This window comes from Lontra canadensis, unplaced genomic scaffold, assembly GCF_010015895.1.
Source record: "Lontra canadensis isolate GAN:19392208 unplaced genomic scaffold, GSC_riverotter_1.0 scaffold51, whole genome shotgun sequence".
Classification (NCBI taxonomy): domain Eukaryota; kingdom Metazoa; phylum Chordata; class Mammalia; order Carnivora; family Mustelidae; genus Lontra; species Lontra canadensis.
In genome coordinates, this window is record NW_022631045.1 from 7,262,570 (window position 1) to 7,287,174 (window position 24,605).

At 42.8% G+C, this 24,605-nt stretch overlaps 1 long non-coding RNA gene across 1 annotated transcript in view; it reads right to left on the minus strand.

Annotated features, from left to right (window-relative positions):
- Positions 1–3,049: 3,049 nt before the first annotated feature.
- The window catches only part of LOC116877280, a 57,769-nt gene continuing 36,213 nt past the window's right edge, over positions 3,050–24,605 (minus strand). The window contains exons 2-3 of the long non-coding RNA XR_004384600.1: positions 5,825–6,008; positions 3,050–3,096 (exon numbers count right to left, since the gene is read on the minus strand). This is a non-coding gene — a long non-coding RNA (uncharacterized LOC116877280). The remainder of the gene's footprint in view (positions 3,097–5,824; positions 6,009–24,605) is intronic.

Consider the following 24,605-nt stretch of genomic DNA (forward strand, 5'->3'; position numbering starts at 1 on the left):
ATTACAATCTTCATGATAGAAGTCTCCTAAATGCCTGGCCATGTGCTAGGTTCTTTATGCACACTCTCTAATTCCCACTAAAGTCCTTTTAGGGGGAGAAATTTTACCACTTTTTAGAGCTGGGGAAAGCGAGGCTTAGGAAAGCTGAGTAATGTGCTCCAAGATCAATCACCCAGCTACTGCTTAGCAGTACAGTGTTCAGACACAAGCTACATGTATCTAAAGCCCTTGCTCTTGATCAAAACTGTGGATGTAGAGTCAGGAGGCTGGGTTCCCCTCCCACCAACCAGTTGTGCAGTCTTCACTAAGACACAGCTCTGAATCTCTTCTTAATCTTCAGATGGTAGACATTTTCCTGAAGCATTCAGAGACACTCTCAGAAACTGAGGAGGAAGGGGCAGCTGAGCCAGAGATAGAGGAATAACTTTTTTATGGATCTGCTTTCCAGGGCTGGTGGTATCCAACCATCAATTTGGAGGTGTCTATAAGGGGGGGTGAACTTGAGTGCCATTAAGGCCAGTGTCAATATCAAAGGAGCTTTGGGGCAGTAGTGGTGTCTGTAGTCAGATGAGTAACTATGGGTGTAGCTCTGGGTTGTCCATCCACCTGGAAGCAAGACCCCAGGGACAGGGAATTCATCAAGATGGGGAAGATGTTAAGGGTCCCAGCTGACAGGTGCCCATAGGGAGGTCTCCAGTCTGGCTGGACTAATAAAACTTTATTCTAGTTTACAAGGCCAAGGTGATCTTTACCTGCAGATATACTTCTCTCACCGCATCTATTACTACTCCTACTTCCTGCTCTCCCCTCAACTATATTAAGGTACTTTCCTTTCTACAAAATATACTATGTGCTTTCTTATCTTCAGGTTTCTGCCTGGAAGACCATTCTCCCTGACTTCTTTTCTTTACCTGGCTAACTCCCACTGATCCCTCAGAACTCTTCCAGGAAGCCTTCCTTGACTTCCCAAGATGGGGTTAGGTGACCCTCCTATGGTAAGCCAGAGCACCATGTGTTAGGAAGATTGTATAATGACTGACACATAATAAGCACTCTAAAACTAGTGGCTGTTAATTACTATTATTCTTCCTTGATAGCGCCTATCCCTCTGAATTGGAGACTATGCATGCCTTGCCTGGGCCTAGGCCTTTTCTCTGTCTCTAGCATCTGCCATATTGCATAGAATACAATAAATGCTTGATAAACATTAGTTAAAACAGTAAAAACCTCATTCACACAACTGGGTAAATATGGACAGGACAGTATGCAAGAAGGAGCAGAGAAGGGGGTGGGGAAGGCTCTCTTGCAACCTCCCAGAGACTAACCCACAAAATCAATGCCAGTCTCTCCCTGGAGGTGGGCTTGAGCTTTTATATGTGTTGGCTGTTGTGCTCAAGATTGTGTAAGCATTTGGGAGAAATCAGGCCTCCTAGGTGAAGACCTTCAGAGCCTGAAAATGAGTGGGCAGACAGAGATGGTCATGTGGGCAGGACCACTGTTCACAATGGCATTTTCTCTCTCATTTTTTAAAAGAGATAGTGTAGCTTATGGAATAAACATGTGATTTGGGGTACCTGCTTTCAAATCCCTATTTATTATTATTATTATTATTATTATTCATAGAGTTATGGAATAACTTTAAGAGAAGAGCTTTTGGGACAAAGATTTGAATGCCAGCCGGATCTGAATCTTAGCTCCTTTACTTCCTTGCTATGTGACATTAGACATATATTGTACCCTCTCTGTGTCTTAGTATCCTCATCTGTAAGATGGACATAATTCTTCCTTCACAGATTATTATGAGGATGGAATTAATCATTGTAAAGTTCTTAGAACAAGGCTTGGCATATACTAAGTACTGTATAAGGGTTTACCTCATCATCCTAAGCCTCAACTTTCTCAGTGGAAAAATGGATATTATGTAGAACACTTAACACAGTGCCTGACATATGGCATGCTCTCTGTCATTATTATTACTATTACTATTACTATAAGTGGAAGATACTTTCTTAGGGTGAACTTCACTGAATAATAGAAACTTCTTTCCTGTGGATGTTTTTGGTCTCTACTGATGATTTTGGGAGAAAAGAAGCTATTTCTCTGTGGTTCTGAGCCAGTCACTTCCCTTGTGTCTTGCCTTTCTCACTAACCCTCTGAAAACCTCCTTCATGGGCCCAAACACTGCCATGCATACCTGTTTCTCTGCTACACAAGTAAAGGAGGAGTGTAGTGGTTTTCTTGGGCTGCCATAACAAAGTACCATAAACTCGATGGTTTAACACAACAGAAACTCATACTCTCACAGCTCTGGAGTCAGAAGCCTAAAATCAAAGCATCAGGAGGGCCATACTCCCTCTGAAGGCTGTATGGGAGAATCTTTCCTTGCCTCTTCCAGTTTCTTGTGGGTCCAAGCATTCCTGGGAGCCCAGTCTCTGTTTTTGTCTTCACATGACCTTCACATTTTGACTTCACATGACCTTCTTCCTATGTGTGTCCCTGTCCTAAATTTTCTTCTGCCTCTCTCTGTTAAGGACATCTGTCATCAGATTTAGGGCTCACCTTAAATCTTGAGATCCTTAATTATATCTGCAAAGACACATTTTTTCCAAATAGGTTTGCATTCACAGGTACCAGGGGTTAGTACATAGGTATACCATTTGGGGCCATCTATTCAACACAGTATGTGGGGTAGCAGGGCCCTAATTAGGTCTAAATAGAATCTAACCCTCTTTCTTTTTCCTGTACACTTGTTCCAGTCTCATCCACACCTCTTTAATGGAATGGTCACAGCCCAGGGGGAGAAGCAATATATCCCAACCAAACAATCTCCTCCTTCCTGGGCTCTACTCTGGCCCATGTCTGAACCTGTTTCCTGCCTTGGGATTCACTGTGAGGAGCACATGGACACTTGAGGCTTATGTGCCTATGAAGGCTCATTCTGCTTGGCCCACCCAGTTGCCTCGCAGACAGGCAGGAGAATCAGATGTCACTCTGGAACCTTGCATTGCCAGCTTGCCCCACCTGGCCCTTCACCAGGGTCATCTCAGTCACACATCAGGTTTCATAGATGAGGCCAAAACAGGAGACCCTGGTGAGCTGGAACGAGTAGAGGCAGTGGATCTGGGTCAGATCAGGATTCTATTTGCACTTGGATCAGGCAAATAGACTCAGAGAAAGAATCTGGGTCAAAAGCTTGGCAGACTGGCAGGAAACACAAGACCTGATATACAAATTAAAATGGAGACTAGCTTTTCATCCACACAGGCCAGTTCTTAGTCTCCAAAGTCCTATTGAGGTGAGTCTGTGACATGTGGTATATCCTATATTATAAGGATATACATATATATACATTTAGCATATATTCATTGAGCATTTGCCATATGCCAGGATCTAGGGATACAGAGAGAGAGAAGACAATCCTTGTGTCTTCAAGTTCATTAAAGAATATCAGGGGACACATAAAGAACCACTTTTAATAAAATGTGAGAACTCTATGTATACAATGTTATAAGAGGTCCAAGGAGAGAGTAACTCATTCTGCTTTGAGTTAGGGAATGGGCCATGATGGAAGCACAGATGAGGTAACATTTGAGTGGGATCTTAAAGAATTCTATGAAGAAATGTGGGAAGAGCAGAAGGTATACTGTCCATCTGATCAAGTGGGTGCCTCTTCTTCCCCTCCCTCTATTTGTTTATCTCATCCAAAAACTGGCTCTTGCATGAAAAGAACTACCTTCATGTGAGAACTTTTCTTCCCCCAGATTTTGTTTACTTATATATTTTATAGAGAGAGAGGTGGGGGAGGGGCAGAGGGAGACCAAGAGAGAATCTCAAGTAAACTCTGTGCTGAGCATGGAGTCAGACACGGGGCTCAATCCCACGATTCTGAAATCATGACCTGAGCTAAAATCAGAAGTTGGGACGCTTAATCTACTGGGCCACTGTCTATCTTTTTTTATTAGAAATCTAGAGACAGGTATGAAACCTGTCCTGTAGGTAGGCTATAGCCCAGGGAAACAACCAACCAGAAAGCCTCCATTGTGAGGAAGTGGTTTGGTTGGTACTGGCTGAAACAGTAGAGGCCCCTTAGCACTCCCACTGCTATCCAGACAGTTGTAAACTTCAGGACCTCAGCACGTTTGTTTGTTTGTTTGTTTGTTTTTAAAAACTTTATTTACTTACTTGAGAGAAGGAGAGAGAGAATGAGACCAGGGGTGGGAAGAGGCAAAAGGGGAAGCAGACCCCTCGCTGAGCAGGGAGCCCCCATGATTCAACCAACTGAGGCACACAGGCACCCCTGGACCTCAGTGTGTTTTAATGATGTATCACTATTGAGATGATTTTGTGACCTCTTCGGATATTTTTTCCTTCTTAAAAATGTTTTCCAGGGGTGCCTGGGTGGCTCAGTGGGTTAAAGCCTCTGCCTTCGGCTCAGGTCTTGATCCTGGGGTCCTGGGATCGAGCCCCGCATCAGGATCTCCGCTCAGCGGGGAGTCTACTTCCCCTCTCTCTGCCTGCCTTTCTGCCTACTTGTGATCTCTCTTTCTGTCAAATAAGTAAATAAAATCTTTTAAAAAATGTTTTACATTTATTTTATGTATACTGTTGTTGTCTCTAAAATCCCAAGAAGGCATTTATGATCTCAGTCTCTGGTAAAAGGTAAAAAGGTAAGAAGGCTCATTACTTGTTACTCCCTATTCCATATTTTTCCAGTATTTAATGAGTATCTCTGAACTTTTCTGGACATGCCTTGCAACCAACATCTTTGTAATTAGTAGTAATATTTTTAAATTAGTAAATGGGGCACCTTCATGGAGTATTAATTTTATCTAATTATTATTATGTCACGCTTAAGTAACCTAACTGGATAAGTAGGTTCAAATGTATTGCAATACTAAAACAAACATGGATATATTATTCAGCATCTTTTATATATATATATATATATATATATACACACATATAATATACATATAAATATCTATATCATTGAATAATATATATATTTTATATACGTATATATATCATATATATCAGCATTGTATATAAAATTCAAATAAATTCTAGAATCAAAACAATAGACTTCCAAAAACATGAAAGAAGCCAGACATAAAAGGCTACATATCACATGAATCCATTTATATGACAAAAATTCTGAAAAAGGCAAAATTATAGGGATAAAATTCGTATCAGTGGTTTCCAGGGGTTGGGAGAAAAGGAAAGAAATTAAAGAGGAGCACGAGGAAATTTGGGATGACGGAAATGTTCTATATCTTGATTGTGATGGTGGTTACATGATTACATATACTTGTAAAAATTTAACCAACTATACAATTTAAAAGGGTAATTTTATTTTATGTAAATTATATCTCAATAAACCTGACTTTAAAAAGAGCCAGGTTACTTTGGGCTCCCTTTCGAGGCTAATTCACTACTGCATCCATTCTTTCTTATCTGCTTTTAGAAATACCTGAAGAGTTTGAGAATTATACAATTAGTGTCTCTTCTCTAAAAGAGGGGGTCTGAGTGTGATTTGAGTGAGATGGACCACAAGATCTTGAACAATTTAAACTTGAGCAAGCATTTCAGGAGTAGGAGACAGACAGATAGATAGATAGTTGGGGGCCTTTAAATACATATAAAATACCAACATGCCAACACACAATAATTTAGAGATACATAATTATTTATCCAAGCTTTCCTAAACTTCTTTATTTGTGAAATATTCACTTGGCGCTAAATACCAGTAAGGCATTTGTATGTTTCTTTTGGTACAAAATACTACAGACTGGGTGGTTAAAACAACAGAAATTTATTTTCTCACAGTTCTAGAGGCTAAAAGTCCAAGATGGAGGTATCAGCAGAGTTGGTTTCCTTGAGGCCTCTCTCTCCTCTTGGCATGTAGATGGCTGTTTCCTTCTTGTGTCTTCTAATTGTCTTCCTTCTGTGTGTGTCTGTCTTCACCTCCTCTTTTATAAGGGCACCAGTCACGTTACATTGAGGCCCATCTAAATGACATCATTTTGACATTATTACCTCTTTAAAGACCCTCTACCCAAATCCAGTCACCTTCTTGGGGTTAGAACTTCAACATATGAATTTAGGAGATACAATTCAGCCCGTAGTAGCACATTTCCCCCTCTTTCCCCACTTCACCATGTGCTCTTCTACTATTCTAGCCATCCCTCCAGCCATGCTATTTCTCCCAAGATGTAATTTCCTCTCTTTTTTTGTGTGTGTGTGGTTACTGCCATGCTCTGGTCAAACATTTGCAAGATGGAAGGCAACTCAAACGCCAAAATACACTAAGGATGCCATGACACAGTCTGCAGGCCCAGACGGAAACGTGTATCATTTAGTATTTTCGTTTGTTTGGGTATAGTCCTACAAATCTTTCCTCAAAAGGGGATGTGGAGCTGCTTTGAACTCTCGAACTATGTCGGGAATGTATGGGACATGGCAAATAGGAGCTGAAGTACTTCCCACCGTGCACATAACCACGGAGTTGCTGCTGCCACACAGGCCAACGCTGAGAAATGGGTGAAGATCACATCAGCTGCAAGGAAACAACAGTCCTGGGTTTAACCCCAGCTTCTACACTAGCATGGATCGTTAATGGTCACACGAAGATCAGATCCGGAAGTAAATGATCTCTAAGCAGTGTAATCATTTCAAGCTGAAACTCTCTCTCTTCCCACTGAAAGGCAGGGAGACTTCCTGAATTTCTGGCAAAGGAGCATCTGTTGGCTTGGCTTCCTCTACCACAAGACCGTATTCCCATGCAGCTCTTGGAGAATTGGAAGCCAGTCTCTCCTTCGGTATTTGCTCGGTCTCACAGAGCAGCAAATGGAAATATAAATAACTGAGACTGTATGTATCAAAGCAGTCGATGCAATCTCTATACTTTTAAGTTCAACTTTTGAGCAAAATCCTGAGAATGCTTTAAAATTACTATTAGGTCTAAGAAGCAAGGAGACAGGTAAGGTTTCATGGGAGCTATGCATGGGGATCAGTGCATGATATAAATCAGGATGGTCAAAGCCAAGGGGACCCGGATAGGAAGGAGGGCAGAGACATTGTGATTGCAACACCAACGCCATAAGGAAGGGAACCGAGTAATAACCACGGTACTGGCTACCCTTTACTGAGCATGACCTATACTTGACTCTCTACATATCACAGGCACAATCCACGAGCAGCATAGCCATTTGCTTCTTATGACCCCTAGTTCTCAGATGAGGGCCAGGAAGCCGTGTAATATGTAGTACTCCACAGAGGTAGAACCCAGGTACCAAGGTTTCTTGTTTTATGCTTATGGTTCTCTGCTGTCTATGATAATGGCCATGTCCTGATTTGTAGTTTATTGTAGTGAACAAATGGAATAAACTTCAAGGAAACCAAACAGTTTATCCCTAAGTGTGGTTTTAATTCTGCTCAAGTGACTTTTTTCAATTGTCTGCAAAGTTCAAGGAAGCCATATCACATCAGATTGTGCTAAGAGGCTGATGCTTCAAACAAGGGAATGCTGTTGATTTCTGTGTTCCAAGGTTCTGATGTCCAGAGTGCACCAACTTCAGTAAAGAGTGTAGCCCCTTATTGAAAAGGGTGGGATTCACTGCCCAACCCCCGGCTCTGTTCAGTTCACAGCAGTTCAGAAGGTGTGGTCTCTCCAGGGTTGAGATTACTGTTTAATGGGAGACAGGAAAGACTGGGTTTCTGAACAAGAAGTGCACAGATACATTTGATCCCTATTTTCCCAGAGTGAGTAGGGGATTGCTATAATGGTTGGTACAAATTAGAAAGGTTGGTGGGGATAATTGGGAAGAGGTCAGGAAGGATATAAATTGTGGAAGGAAGTGAATAAAAGAATAGAAGGAGGACTGAGTGATAGCACTTGTGGCTCAGACACTTAACAGAGCATCTCAACATGGATGGGTAGAGTAACAAAGCTTTTGATCCCTGGGTTGGACTCTGAAACTTCAAGCTAGACCTGCCCTAACTCTGGTGCCTTGGCTTGTGAATTCCCACAGGCTGTGACTAAGGTCTTTTCTTGGGTGGGGAAGGGGTAGGGCAAAATACTAGATCAGAAGGAAAAAGAAAGATGACTGGCTACCATTATACCTGCAACTCTGAAGGAGTCCCTGCCTTCCACTCTGACTCATGCTGTTGCTATGATAGTGTCTTTAGTTCACCCAACCTAGAAACCCAAGAATCAACTTTGACACCACCAATTCCCTTAGGCATTATATCTGGTCTCCAACACCAAAGGGTTTTATCCCAGGTTATTGTTCGAACATTTCCCTGTTCCATCCCACTGCCAGTGTTTTGGGCCAGGCCCTCAATCCTCCCTCCCTTTGGATCTAGTGCCTCCAAACTGGTATTCCTGCCTCCAGTCTACCCATTATAGTCCATTCTTTGAAACTATGTGATCTTTCATAAGATCATATAAACCACCTATGTGATCTTTCTGAGAAAGAAACCAATCCTGTCAGTCTCCTACTTCCTGTTGCCCAGAGTAGTGGTTCTCAAGTAGATGCTACCCTGAACTCCTAAAAACTCCAGGAGCAAAGTTGCACATTTATTCTATGTGACAGTCAGTTAATGATGAACAAATATTCTGCATGCATCCTCATGTGTTCTACCATTTTCTGAGGTTAGGTTGGTTCATGTGAGTAGTTTTCTCCAATGGATTGTGAGCAAAAGTGATAGTATGACTTCCAGGTTGAGATGGGGTGCCTTCTCCATGCTCTGTCTTCCCCTGATCCAGGAACCTTGGAAGAAGTGTTCTCAGTGGCTTTGCTGCAACATGGAGGGGGTGCTTCCCAATCCAGAGTGGACCTCACTTGAGCAAGAATAAACCTTTATGTGTTAAACTACTGAGATTGTCGGGGGTGGAGGGGCTGTCTGATACAGCAGCTAAAGTTCTATATCTGAACAATATACCCCATGATATGGGTCACTGAATAGGAGAGCTCCTTTTCTCCTGAATGATGTTTTATCAACTTGGTTTGGTAACATGCTGTGTCTCATATTTATCCATGGTTCTGAATGGAAGTCATGGAAGTTGGATGACCTTTTTAAAAAGTGGGAAACAATTAGTTCCTTCTTAATAATTATGGTATTTGGGAAGATTAAAAAGAAATCTATGAAAACATGATTGATTGGGAAGACAGTATAAAAATGGAGTCCTTAAGAGTGAATATTGGGGACCGTGGCCCGCAGGATAAAGTCCAAAATTGAAGTTCATGTCAAAGCAGAGGAGACACAAAAACCTTCCTGGCTTTGTTAGTATTGGCTTCTTGTCACCCTGTGTTTCACTCAACTTGGACCTCAACTCCCACATCACCCATTGCCTTTTATCTGACCTTGCCCTTGTAAACACTAATCCTTCATTTTCAGCCTGTCCAACTCATCCTCACCCTTCAAGACCCAGCTTAAATGTTATCTTCTCCACTGAGTTCCCACATCCCTCAGCCATGACCTCAGTCATAGCACCTCTTTCCTAATATTGGAGTTTTCTCTATCAGGTCTGACTCTTCACTAAAATGTGGACTTCTAAACAGGTAGTGATGTCGTTATTCATTTTTTAATCTCTGTGTCCCTAGAACCCTAGAATAATGCCTGGCATACAGATGTTCACAAGATGCTTTGGGGTACCCTTCTAGGCACCCCAAATGGGTTAGCCTCACATGGCAATGGATAAACTATTTATGTTAAGTGACCCCCCTGCTTTTCCTCAAGCATGCCTAGCCTATTTTCCCCTCAGAACCTTCACATTTGCACCCACCTCTGCCTGGAATCTCTTTTTCCAGACCTCACAGAGCTCTCTCCCTCTCATCAGTCAGGATAGACACCTCTTTCTTAGAAAGAGGCTTTCCCTGGTTGCTTTCCCCCTCTCTCTCCTTACTCTGCTTTATTTCTTTTTTTTTTTTTTAGATTTATTTATTTATTTATTTGACAGACAGAGATCACAGTAGGCAGAAAGGCAGGCAGAGAGAGAGAGGGAAGCAGGCTCCCTGCTGAGCAGAAAGCCTGATGCGGGACTCGATCCCAGGACCCCGAGATCATGACAAGCTGAAGGCAGCGGCTCAACCCACTGAGCCACCCAGGCGCCCTGCTTTATGTCTTCATAGCACTCATCATCTGGCACATTATATTATATTATATTATATTATATTATATTATATTATATTTACTGTTTGTTTGCTGTTTGTCGTCCCCAGTAGACTATAAGCTCTATGAGGCCACGAACTTTGTCTTGTTTACTGTACAAGACTAGTTCCCGACACGCCATGGGTACTCAAAACTCTCTCTGAATAATAAATAATAAAATAACCATACTTTCAGAAATCAAATCTGAAACCCAGTCCTAACTTCTCAACTGTTCTCTTCCTGAAGCCGTAACACTTGAGAGTGGGAAAGGAATCTAGAAGGTTCGCTTTGACCCAATATTTCCATTCACCTGAAGTGGAAAGAGAGGTCTCAGCGTAGTGACTCATGGAGCAGAAACTAGATCCTTGTCTAACTTTTGGTTTTGACTTCTAGCACAGTGCCTTGCATGTGGTGAATATTCAGTTAATCAATGAGAGTTAAATTGAACTAAAAATAGGAAAATCTGAACAGAGTTTGCTATCTATATACACCTTTCTGCCTCAAAATAAATTGAGCTCAAAGGACATGGATCTCTAGAGAATGTTGCTTGAGAAGGCAGAATTGTAGCATTTGGGGATCCAGGCTCTCACCCAGAACACATGGACCTTGTTGGGTAGAATTAAACCAGTCAACCACAGAACTATCTGACCTTACAGACTGGAAATTCCCCAAATCTGCAGACATGGATGGCGTTTTGCTGGTCACCAAAAGTTATTAAGGGTCGATAGAGAAAAGAATCTCTCTTTGACCTAAACACAACCAGGTGGCTGCCAGAAACAAGAAATACAGTGTCAGTTCAGTTTGGTAGTAGTGATGGAGATGCCCAGAAACTAAAGCTCACTCTCTCTTCAACTACTGTGCATACTAGGGCACTGCCTGCAATTGTCAAGGACTTCACTCGTAAGATAAATCCTATAGTTAGGAATAATCAGCATCTCATCACCAAGCACATACTCAGGGACTATAAGATTTAAATTATATGTGCTAGTGATGCAAATTGCCAACCAAACAATGCCTTCCACAATGGACAAACAAACAACAAAACTGTAGTTTGGTAGAATCTAACAAAACTGTATTATTTCTTCCGTCTTTCCTTTAGAAAATCATCACCTTTTCTGTATGTTCTATGTACCTTTCAGCTTCTACCCTTAGTGAGAAATACAAAAAGCTTTTTGGCTAAACACCCACTATTAAACAAATTAGGAGATTTCATAGCCTGTCTTATGGGTCTCTAATATGCATCCAAACACAACTAATCCCCTCACCTATAGCCATTGCAGACAACCTCAGTGACCACAGTGTGCCAGCTCTGAGCCTGGAGGCCACCTCACAATCCCACACCAGCCAAAGAGCTTCTGCTAGTCAAATGGAGCTGGCATTTAAAATAAAATGATTCTGCCTATGTTCTCCTCTAGGATTTTGAAGGATTCCTGTCTCACATTTTGGTCTTTCATCCGCAGCAGCTTCTTGCTAGACATGTCTCCAAAGGCAAGGGAAACAAAACAAAAATGAACGGTTGGGACTTCATCAAGATAAATCTTTTGCACAGCAAGGGAAACAGTCAACGAAACCAAAAGACAACTGACAGAATGGGAAAAGATATTTGCAAATATCTTATCAGATAAAGGGTTAGTCTGTAAAGAACTTACAAACTCAACACCCAAAAAACAAATAATCCAGTCAAGAAATGGGCAGAAGACATGAACAGACATTTCTCCAAAGAAGACATAAAGATGGCCAACAGACACATGAAAAAAATCTTAAGGTCACTCAATATCAGGGACATCCAAATCAAAACCACAATGAGATACCACTTCACACCAGTCATAAAGGCTAAAGTTAACAAGTTAGGAAACAACAAATTATTGATGAGGATGTGGAAAAAGGGGAATCCTCTTACACTGTTGATGGGAATGCAAGTTGGTACAGCCACTCTGGAAAACAGTATGGAGTTTCATCAAGAAGTTAAAAATAGATCTACTCTGTGACCCAGCAATTACACTGCTATGTATTTACCCAAACGATACAAAAGTTGTGATCCAGAGGGGCCCGTATACCCCAGTGTTTATAGCAGAAATGTTCACGATAACCAAACTATGGAAAGTGACCAGATGTCCATCAACAGATCAATGGATAAAGAAAATGTGATATGTATATACAATGGAATATTATTCAGCCATCAAAAAGGATGAAATCTTATCATTTACAATGATGTGGATGGAACTGGAGGGTATTATCCTAAGCGAAATAAGTTAATCAGAGAAAGACAATTATCATATGGTTTCACCCATATGTAGAATTTAAGAAACAAAACAGAGGATCATAGGGGAAGGAAGGGAAAAGTAAAATAAGACAAAATCAGAGAGGGAGACAAACCACAGCAGACTCTTAACTATAGGAAACAATCTGAGGGTTGCTGGAGGGGGGGGTGGGTGGGGGAATGGGGTAACTGGATGATGGACATTAAGGAGGGCACATGATATAATGAGCACTGGGTGTTATATGCAATGGATGAATAACTGAACCTTACATCTGAAACTAATTGATACACGATAATTGGATTTAAATACGTTTTTAAAAAATGGAATGATCCACCACCCTAGCTTTTAGTTGTATAAAGCCAGGACCTAAATGCATAAACTATCCTAAATCTTGCATCTATCTCTGTGTCATGTATTTCTGAATGAAAGATAGTAAACTGTCTTGCAGGATTTGTGCCCTTCCTTCCTTCCTTCCTCTCTCTTTCTTTCTTTCTTTGTATTTTTCTCTCCTAAACACATAAGGAATTTTTTCTCAGTGAACTGAACATTAAACTATAAATTTTCAAGTCCCACATGATCTGCCGTCTCTCTCACTCTCTCTTTTTCCTGTTAAACAAAGCCATCTATGTGTGGCACGGTCCCCTTAACCTGTGTCCTCAGTCTACATGGTGGTGGAAGATGCAATGTTTTGGTGAGTCACTAGGTGGCATGTAATAGAGGCATTTGGAGAGCTATTCCAGAAAGTGCATTTTTAGAGCACTCCACAGTTCTCCATGTTGGCTGCCATTGTCTGGTGGGCGTGTTGGAGTTAATCCATTGCCATCTGTCTTTATTTTGCTAACTTACTCAGTCGGACGCCACACAATTGAGTTCTGCAAATGTCGGCTCTCCAGTACAGCAATTACCAAGTCTCTTTCTAAACAATATCACCGCACGGCATTCTTCCTGCCTTGCATAGAGCTTGAAGCATTTAGGCTCATTTTGAGTTGCTTTGCTTATAGGGCTCTTCATCTTCAAAGATTAAGAAAAATTGGTCTGAACTCAAAGCCACAACAAGGCATGGCTTCTCTCTCCAAACTGAGAACATGCCAATCGACATGTTCCTATTATACAAAAACCCCATGAGGCATAGCGGAGGACGTGGGTTGTGCTGATCCAGCCTTCACTGGCACCACCACCTCCTCCAGGATGCAGACACTCAGAATGCATTTTGTGGTTGTTGAGGATGTTGTTATTTTAATATTTGAGGGGCTGGTGGGAGGGGTAAGGAGTGAAGCATGTGGCGGTAAGAGGAGAAGCAGAAAGAAAAAAGGAAAGAGAAGGGGAGGGGAGAATGAGCTGATATTTGAATGACATCCTGCCATTGCTATTCCAAAAGACGGGTGAAGTAATAATTTCCACAGCCTAGAAATGGTATTTGTTCTTCCATTGCTTGCTTATTCATTTCTTCATATACAGAAGACCCACTGTCTGTGTGAGACACTATATGTGACACTGCAGATATGGGTGGGATCAGTCACCCAGAGTCATGCCCTCTTGGAGCTTACATCTTGTAGGCAGATAGAAAGTAATCAAACACAACAAGGGTGATGGCTGTTGTGAATGAGACACCTGGGGTGTTTCACAAGCCCAGAACGGGGGCCCTGATCTCATGTGGGGGTCAGAGGATAGTGAAGATAGTGAAGAGGAAGGGTGTTTAGAGGATCATCCTTTCTGTGCTCCCATATAATCGGTATTCTGCATTGCAATTAGCAGATGCTAGATTAGAACCAGTCTATTGGGTGACCAAGTAGCAAGTTTTATTGGGCATGGAAAGAGCAAGACCCAGCAGCATGGGAACCACAGTGACAACACAGCCCGGTCCCTGATGAAGAGGCAAGAATTTCTCTTACACAGCACAGATTCCCATCCTCACTACTCTGTTTGCCAGTTTCTTAGCTGTGGCTCCCCTACCTCCCCCAACCTATTTCTTCCTTAACTACTTGCTTTTGGCCTTATTTCTCCACCAAAATTATATGAAGACCCCCTTTCATCTTTTATCTTTAAGTCCATTTTGCTCCGAGTTTTAAAGTACTGATAAACCAAAAGCGAATTAAACATTAGCATAGGAGTTTACCCTACTTTTTTGGAGTAAGTTCTTTAGATTTGATTCACTAAGGTTTAGAAAATATGACGCAAAGAAGAAACATGAAAAAAGGAAACCTCCGATCTTGTTTTTTTGTCTATCCATTGTATTTCTGTGCTCTCCAGAGTAACTTCCATTTTATTCTGTTTTACTTTTGGCTATAAATAAAGCAAAAGGAGCCCATATTCTAATGTATTGGCATACAATTCAAGTAAAGGAAGACCTACGGATCTGTAGTTTTTAGGAACTATAAGCTCCTTTGTTATAGGTGTTGGTATACATGGACATTTTTGTAGTTTAATATGGTCTCATTACTTATCAGTGCCTTTGTAAATGACCCAGTCTCATAGGACTTTATCTTGACAACCCTATTTGTTTATCATTAAATATTTGAGGTCTGCGTCCTTTAAGGTCATCTCCTGGGAGAATTGTACCAATAGGTAATTTGAAGACCAATCCCAGCAACAATAACATGGGAAGGCTTTGTTTTACTTTATTTCAGTTACCAAGTTCCTCGGTGGGGGGTGGGGGACATTCTTCTGCATGGACGCGGTAACCATGAGAAGTTCATGCGGGCGGGATCTCCTGGAACAATGGCTTGTTCTGTGGGGTGGTTTTGGGTAGAGCAGTGTGCCATTTTGTTCCCCCCACTCTAGGATCTGCCTATACCATGAACCTGGGGAGGGAAGAAAGTGCAGAGGACAGTGGGGATGCCAGGGGAAGAAGAAACGTTTCTGGAGCTGAGTAGACACTGGAGAGATGGCCCCTAAGAGTGGCTGCAGCAGTTACCATGGCAACCACTGACAAGGATGCTGGAGGCCACTAGAAGCAGTTCTGAGAAATGTTCTTCCATTTTTGATCTCTGATTACATGTGACATAACTGACCAGACTCATTCTCAAGACTCTTCTTTCCTAGGCTTATAGGACACGAGCCCTCTTGCTTCTGCTCTTTACCCTGAGTGACCTTTGTCAGTCTCTTTTGCAAGCACTTGCTTTGCTCCCTCTTCACTCACTCATTAACCAGGGTCATAAAATCCTTGGTCTTAGAGCCCCTGCCTTCTTTCTCCTCTCTTTTCTTCTCTCTCTCTCTCTCCTTTCTTGGTTTGAGCTATGAGTTGTCCAGAGAAGATACAGCTGAGACTCAGCAAAGGCAGGGAGGAAGCTGGTGTTTGCTGATTTGTTGAGTGCTTACTGTGCACTTTGCCCATCCTTGTGCAGTGCACCTGTCGTGCTTCAGTTCAGCTCTACAATAGCACTGCAAGGAAGGTGTGTCACCATTCTTTGTCCTTTTGTACACTTGTACCTTTGGTCTGAAATTCTTTTTCTTCCTCCCTCCTCTCATCTTCCAAATTTCTATTCCTTTTCAAAAACCAGTTCTGTGATCATTTCCTTTATGGCATCTCTCTTAACTCCCCAGGCCCTGTTAATCTCCTCATGTGAGTTCCATGGCATTAATATCATCCTTCTAATAGATCATTTACCAGATTCTATTACTCAGCACAGTTTGCAAATTTCCCCATCCACCCAAATTGTCTTTAGGGTACTAGGGGACAAGATGGGATCTTCCCTGCCTTTGTGTTGGTATCCTAATATCACAGCACTTGCTAGCACATGGAGAGGTACGTAAAACCTCTGCATTTATTATATGCTCACAAGCCTTGGTTTGCTCTGTGTATTATCTCAAGCAATTCTCACAATAACTCTGTGAGCTAGGTCATCATCCCCATGTTGCAGATGAGGAGAGTGAAGTTGAGAGAAGTTAGAGAAATTGCCAAAAAGCACACAGGCAGAACTTGAACATGAACCAGTGGAGACTGAAACTTGAGTCTACACTGTGTTGCATGGTCACACTCTGGCTGGGGTGTGTGCCGCCATTGTCATCTGACAGTCAACAGAGAACAACACTTGGCAAGGGCCCTGGCACAACCCAAAGCTGAAGAAAACATACATGAATTCATGACAAAGGAGTCAATGAATGAATCCACATCTGTAAGTCTTTCATGCAGTCCAGCCTGGTTCCTGCTCATTCAACACCCCCTTAGGCTCCCTTCTTTTATTTCCATAAATGCTCCTTTAGTTCCTACTTCTCTCGTCCTGTGTTGACTTCTTATGACACCTTCTTGGTGAATCCCTCGGGAGCCTCCTTCCTGCTGTCCCTGCACCCAGCCATTCTAAACACACCTTCTGAAAATTAATTTTCAAACTCTGTTGTTGGGTTTACACTAAAGGATTTATTCTGGCTTCTGACTCACAATTAAGTAAAATCCAGGTACTCAAATCTAACCATCAAGGTGTCACCCTGCCTTATGAGAGTCGTTTCCCTACACATCTGAATCATTTTGAACCAAGCAATTTTTTTTTAAAGATTTTAATTATTTATTTAACAGACAGAGATCACAAGTAGGCAGAGAGGCAGGCGGGGGGTGGGGGAGGGGGGCAGAGAGTAGGCTCCCAGCGGGGCAGAGAGCCCGATGTGGGGCTCGATCCCAGGATCCTGGGATCATGACCTGAGTGGTCCCTTTAACCCACTGAGCCACCCAGGTGCCCCAAACCAAGCAATTTTGTTTACCGCCCCTGGCTCACAATTTGCCTATTTCACCTCCAGACCTTTGCCCGAACCATTTTTCTGTAGTTTGAACACCTATTATACATCAGGAACTGAGTTGGTTTCTGGGAATACAGAGATTAAAACTTCACTCTCTGAAGCTCAGAGATTAGTGGAGAGACATCCAAAAGAGCAAGTTACAAGGCACTGTAATTGTGGTAGGCAAGCCACAGGGAAGCCCGGGTTGCTATGGAAGCACATACGATGTCCTCTTCCCACATCTCCAGTAACCTCATCTCTCAGCACTCTCCTGGCTCTGTTCTGCTTTCCCAGGTCAGTCTCCAGGCCTGCCCCTTATTTACTCCCTCGGGCCCTTCTTCTCATGGATGCCATCAGATTGCTCTGCACTAACTTGTATGTTTTGATTCATTCATCACAAAAACATCTTTCTATGAACTTGACCTTTTCAATGGTGAACTGTCATAGGGGAGGAGAAGATAAAAGAAGGGAAACTTGAAGAAAGAGTGGTGTGCCTACTCGGGGAGAATGCATACAAGAAAAGAACAGTTAAGTGAAAGACATGAGTGGCTTCTGTTGGATTCTACCCTCATTATCCCCTACAGTGTGCCTGGAAGAGAAAGGGTCATGTGTAACTCAAACCTGACCTACTAAACTTGGTGGGGAATCCCTTAAAGAGTAGCTCACAGAAGACAGGGGACTGTTTCCATGCAGCTGGACTCACCATGAAACGTATATGACACATCCTCAAGGGTGCCTGAGTGACTCAGTTGATGGAGCATCTGAGTCTTGATTTTGGCTCAGGTCATGATCTTGGGGTCATGAAATCAAGCCCCACATTGGGTTCTGCACTCAGGGGGCAGTCTGCTGCAGATTCTCTCTCTCTCTCTCTCAAATAAATAAATTTATCTTTTAAAAAAAAAGACACATCCTCAGAACTCCAAGAAATACTAGGGGGCCAGGACTATGAAAAGAAAGACCAACATCCCATGGAGGATGCGGTTGAGCAAACTAAATTTGTCCTAAGGGTTGACAGTCTCATTTGTGTGCAAAGCTATTGAAGCCTGGGGAACACTCACACGTAGACCACTTGTGACTCTATAATGATCTACCAATTGACTGACGGGAAGCAGGCCCTATAAGAAATGATCCCAGGGAAAACAGAACAGGTAGCAAGACTCACCATGGCCTGGCTAGTCCCACAAACTTCCCCACCATCCTGCCAGAAGAACCCTGTCATTCTAGTACCTGCATCCCAGGCACTTGGTTGATATGAAAATGTATCAGCCACATCTGTGGTTTAGCCTTCTTGCCCTCAGGTCCAGCATGTTTCTCTCTGGCTCTAAGCCCCTTTTACTCTAGCCTTCCAACATTGCATTTTTCCATGACAGTCATCTGTCAGCAAGCTGGGGATATCTCTGCTTTCCTTACAGTCCTGAGGTATGGATCCTGGGCGCTGGGCTATGGAATGTTCTCCTTGCCTTGCGCAGTCATTTGAGGGGCTCAATGGGGGAGAATCTCCTGCTGGCTGAAACTTCCTTGCCATGACAGGTTTCATTTTATATCAGTAGATCATAGCCGGAGAGGGTGGTACAGAGAAGAGGAACGTGGAAAGAAGAGAAGATGCCACACATCACTAAATTCAGCATAGCTTTGGGGCAGAGATGCGGAGATTTGGTAAAGGTCCAGAAATCCAAATCCTGGGTTGTACTTACTAGGCTGGCCTGCGTATTGAGCTAAGCAAACAGATCTGTCTCCTTGACAACCAGAATACAAATATGTTTTACCTATATTATCTACCCTCTTTGCTGAAGTCAGTGCATAATTAGTGGAGAAAAAAACCGTAGGTGCCAGGCAAAAGAGCCCATGTCTCTTAAACAACATCTAGCTCCTAATCCTCTCTGGGCCAGGGGCTACCTCTTCTACTTCATTAACATCTCATTTGTCAAATTTATCAGCCGTGCCTTTTACTTGCTGGTGGAAAGCTAATACAGCTTTGCCTCTCCCTGTCAGTCAACACTGTTGAGGGACCTGATAAGAAAATTTGCTTAGAAGGTTTATCTGGAAAGTTCTGTTTATAGAGGCACACCTCGGTAGCCCTAGACACTAACTATAAAGAACCTCCTTCGTGTGGGAGGGATATGGCCACGTGGTCACCATCTTGAACTAGAAGGAGAGGGTTTTCCTCCTCTTGATGGAACCCATACTTGTGTTTGCTGTCTTGACGTATAAGACAAGCCACGTTAGTTACAAAGGGTTTGAAATGAACCGAACCCAGCGATTTGCCCAATAAGTAGGACCATCTCAAGGATGTGGGAGGCAGCAGCCTCTAAATACTTAGGGATCCCAAGGGCACAGTCTCCTGAGATAAGCAGCAACTAAAATAAAGAAGCCAGTCCTGGGAGGATGGAATCTCACCCTCAACTCTGGAATGCCCTTTCCCTGTGACTGTTCTCGCCACCAGAGACACAAGCCAGTGGAGAGGATGGTCAGTATGAGAGGACAACATCCTGACTTCCTCCTGACTGGACTCAAAGGGCCTACGAGGCTATGTTTACAGTGAGTCATTGTCATCTTGAGCTCACTGCACACTAACACACCTGGGCTTATCCCCACAGTTGGAGTCTCCCCAGGGTGGAGGAGCACAGGATGGAAGCCAAGTGGGGAGAGAGAAAGAATGAATGAGTGTAGAGGCCCTGGTTCTTCAAAACACAATTATAAAACAAACATCATGAGAAGAGTCAAGTGAGTTGCTTCCCCTCCCTTTTCTCCTACTGCCAGGTCTTTTCAAGGTAAGTTTGGAAACTATGTGGAAAATAGGAGGAGCTTGTAAACACATGTTGCACACAGGGTGTGTACACCCACCAACATGCATAGTTCTGTGTGGGTGTGCTGGTGCCTCTGGGTGTGTGTGTGGAAACCCACGTGGTGCTGCAAAACAGAACAAGCACCACGCATGGAAGCCTAACCACAAACCAATTGCCAAATCCAACTCTGATGGGAGAAGTATTATTTTCCAAGTCATCAAGTGCCCTGTTCCCATCCCAGCTGCCCCTCTGGGAATTACCTAGCGAGGCTGTGGGGGAAAGAGCAGGGTAAAGTCATGAGATAGAATGGAACAAAGGAGAATGTCTCCCAATTGTCTTAATCGACATCCTGATGGGGAGGTCACTTAGGGTGGATAAAAAACAGGACTAGGGGCACCTGGATGGCTCAGTTGGTTAAGCCTCTGCCTTCAGCTCAGGTCATCATCTCAGGGTCCTGGGATCAAGCCCTGCATGGGATTCCCTGCTCAGTGGGGAGCCTGCTTCTCCCTCTCCCTCTTCACTTACCCCCACTCATGCTCTCTCTCTCTCTTTCAAATAAGTAAATAAAATCTTTAAAAGGAAGAAAGAAAGGATGGAAGGAAGGGAAGAAGGAAGGGAGGGAGGGAGAGAGGGAGGGAGGGAAAGAGGGAGGGAAAGAGGGAGGGAGAAAAGGACTAATTAGGAATGAGTTGGGGCTAGATCTCAGGCAACCTTCTCTGACAGCGTCCTGCTGGCTTTTGCCGAGAAGCAGGAATGGGAGATGGAGGGGCTGGCTGTGTGGACTGCCTCCAACCGGCCAGGGGTCGCTTAGTAAGAGGTGTGGGTGGGTTCACTGACAGGGGTACATTCGGAACCAAGAGTTGACTTGTGGCAACTGATCACACGATGATAGCTGGCCTGACCAGAACGCTTGTGCAATTAGCAGGACCCTGTACTACTACTACTAATTTACACCACAAACATTTCATACCTACTTAATGAGGGAAGTTTTATTCCAAATCCAACCCTCGTAGTCACTAAGTGTATCTGCTTCCTATGTTTACTTCTGTGTGAAGCACTGTACTCGGCATTTGAACAAGGCTAACAGAAATGGCATGGTCTCTACTTTAAAGGTGTTTCTGTCCCGGTGGAGAGACAGACAGCATTGTGAAAGACTTCTGAAAGACTGACTTCAGCAGATTTGGTCATTCTGCAAACATCAGGGTTTTTGGGTAACTATTGGTAGGCTCTTGAGGTCAGAAGTCCGTGGGGAACTATAAATCCCCTCTCCTACAACCTCAAAAGTGTCAGACTGAACCCCACCAGACATAGAGACATGAATTGGCCAGGAAGCACAAGACAACCATTCCATTCATTAAGTAATTTGGGGAGGCCCCCAGCTGTCCAGTGAGCATGGTGCACGAAAGGCTGGCTTGAGGACAGACACAGGGCAATTCCGGGTTGGACAAGGCAGCAGGGTCCTCTGTGAAGGGAAGGACAAAATCCAAGGGGCTGGTGGCAGGCATAGATCTGCCACATTCTTACATCTTATGAAGGAGGGCAGAGCCTCCAGAACATACCTAAACCAGTCACCGGTCTTGACCTTCCTTATCCATTGTACTGAAGAGCTGATTTCACTGAAGATGTAGGGAGTGCTCGGTAGCCCCCTCTGAAGAAGCTGATTGACAGTCGGGCCCCTCCTGTGCTGGTTAACCATCTGGAATGCCGCTTCCTGATTCGGCACTCAGGCCTCCTGTTTCCCGGATTCCATCAAATGACCTTTATGCGTCCCAAACCAGCATTCATTGAGTCATTTTGGTCTAGTGTGTTTCCCAAATGGTATGTTGTCTTTTGCATATAAAATAACTGAGAGAACATCCCACAGTATAAAAAACATTGTAAGAACCTGAATGTAAGGCAAAACTCTCTACATCAAGGAGGTAATTTGGAGGGAAATATGTGTATTTGTGTATTTACTATTACATAAAATCACCTTGTTTGTGTATGGCACATAACAGGTAAACTCAATACATTTGAGTTTCCTTCCCTACATCACTATCTCATTTAATTTTCATTAAAAATTTTTTTGTTTTGTTTCATATTAAAAATCATTTTTATTTTATAAAAATTTATAAAAAATTTTTTTATAAAATGATTTTATGTCTTTAAAACAGAAGTTTAGGGGCACCTGGGTGGCTCAGCAGGTTAAGCCTCTGCCTTTGGCTCAGGTCATGATCTCAGGGTCCTGGGATCGAGCCCCACATCGGGCTCTCTGCTCAGCAGGGAGCCTGCTTCCCCCTCTCTCTATGCCTGCCTCTCTGCCTATTTGTGATCTCTCTCCAAATAAATAAATAATATCTTTACAAAATAAAAATTTAAAAAAAAATAAAACAGAAATTTAGGGGTTTCTGGGGGCTCAGTTGTTAAGTGGCTGCCTTCGGCTCAGGTCATGATCCCAGGGTCCTGGGATCAAAACCTGAATTGGGCTTCCTGCTCGGCAGGAAGCCTGCTTCTCCCTCTCCCCTTCCCCCTGCTTGTGTTCCCTCTCTCGCTGTGTCTCTCTCTGTCAAATAAATAAAAATCTTTGGGGGAAAAAAACAAAACAAAACAGAAGTTTAAAGAAACTTGACAAGTTCATGTGAATGCAGGTGGTCATTCTGGGTTCACACCAGAATGCCTCGCCTCTCCGGTGTCGACACAGCCTCTCTAACAGACATAACTGGGCCTTGCACAAATTGCATTTACAAAGCACTTTCACATACCCCATTTCATCAGATCCTCCACAAGCTCCTGTAACATGAAGATTACTATTTTCTTCATGTCCAAGGAGGGGACACAGCAAGAGGAATTAGAGCAATCTACTCAGGTTTTCTGAAATGATGAATGGGTCTTTCAGAATATAATCCCATGCGCTGCGATGTCCAAGCCTTGGCTCTGGGCACAATACCACGTGACATCTCTGCACGGAGCCCGAGGACAGCCAAAGGGCTGAGTGTGCACCGCACTCCAGAGAACCCCATTCACAAGCAAGGAGGATCCCGTTGGCTCTTTGGTGTGCCAGAGCTGCCCTTAAATCCCAGCTCAGCAGCATGGAGAGGCCACTTGCAATGAGAGTGAGAACCAACACTTAGTTTCTAAAGTACCTGTCTCATACGTTCTGATTTTGAGTACAGCCACTGCATTCAATGCTGCATTAAAAAACAGAACAGCAGGGGCGCCTGGGTGGCTCAGTGGGTTAAAGCCTCTGCCTTCGGCTCAGGTCATGATCCCAGAGTCCTGGGATCGAGCCCCACATCGGGCTCTCTGCTCTGCAGGGAGTCTGCTTCCTCCTCTCTCTCTCTCTCTCTCTGCCTGCCTCTCTGCCTACTTGTGATCTCTGTCTGTCAAATAAATAAATAAAATCTTTAAAAAAAAAACAGAACTGCAAGGTGGCTCTATTTTTCAGGCTGACTAGGCACAGCCTTGACTGTGTTCTTAGGTGCTGGAATCAATCTCCACATCCTGTAGAGGCCACTTTCCAAAATGACACTGCATTTTTCTTGCCTCACTTAATCTCCTTGAGGCTACCTTGATCTTCTAGTTATAATTTTCTCAGGACCCTTTTAAAATAGATTTGCTGTATTTTGATTATAACGATAGTATATGTCTTTTGAAAATAATTTAGGAAACACAAGTAATATACGTAAGAAAATAAGCATTAGCAAATTACTCATTTGCCAAGACATGCTAATACCTTGCTATACACAGGTAACATTCATCACATGGACAGGCGTGTCGGTGCCATTACTTAAGTATTAATGAAGATCTGCTATTTGGATCATTTCCAACATATATACATTTTAGTGAAAAATCCTTGAACATAAATCTTTGTATACTTGTCTAATTTTCTAGAAATGGAATTTCAGTTCGTGAGAATATACTTTTTAAAAGTTTTTAACAAGATTGATCAGTTACTCTCCAGAAAACTTGATTCAATTTGTACTCTCACCAACAAAACATAAGATACACCTTTTCCACACCTTTGTCAACAGTGAGAATTAACAGACTTTTATTCGTTAGCAAGTTGATAGGAGAAAGCAACAACTTGTCACATTTCTCTCACTACTTATGAAGGTAGACATCTTTTCATTGGTTTGTTGTCCAGTCTGGAGTGTGTTAAAAGTGAAACAGGGCACTAACCAAAAGGAAAGCAAATGAAATTCATGGTCATACTACTTCCTGGCCATTTGCATTTCTTAGTTTGAGGGTTACTCTTTGGCAGCTTTTAATTTTCTCTCTACTTATCTATTCTTAATGATTACAGAAAGACCATGTTACAATAATAATATTAAGCTGTTGTGACTTACGTTAAATATATTTCCCCCTAGGTTGTTTATTTTTACTTTTAACTTCAAAAGTAATATGAAAATATAGGTTTTTCTTTGTTTCAGGTTTATCGATTAAACTTTTTGAGGCAGTTTTTTGATTTACATGCAATTTTAAAAAATAATATAGGAAGGTCCGCTTTACATTTTACCCAGTTTCCTCAAATGCTAACATCTTGGAACACTGTAGTGCAGTATCACAAGGAGGATACTGACATGGGTGCAGTTAAGAGGCAGGATGTTGCCATTGTCGCAAGGATCCTTCATGTTGTCCTTTTATAGCCATGCCCACCTCCATCCCACCCACCTGTTGTCCTTTTATAGCCATGCCCACCTCCATCCCACCCACCTCT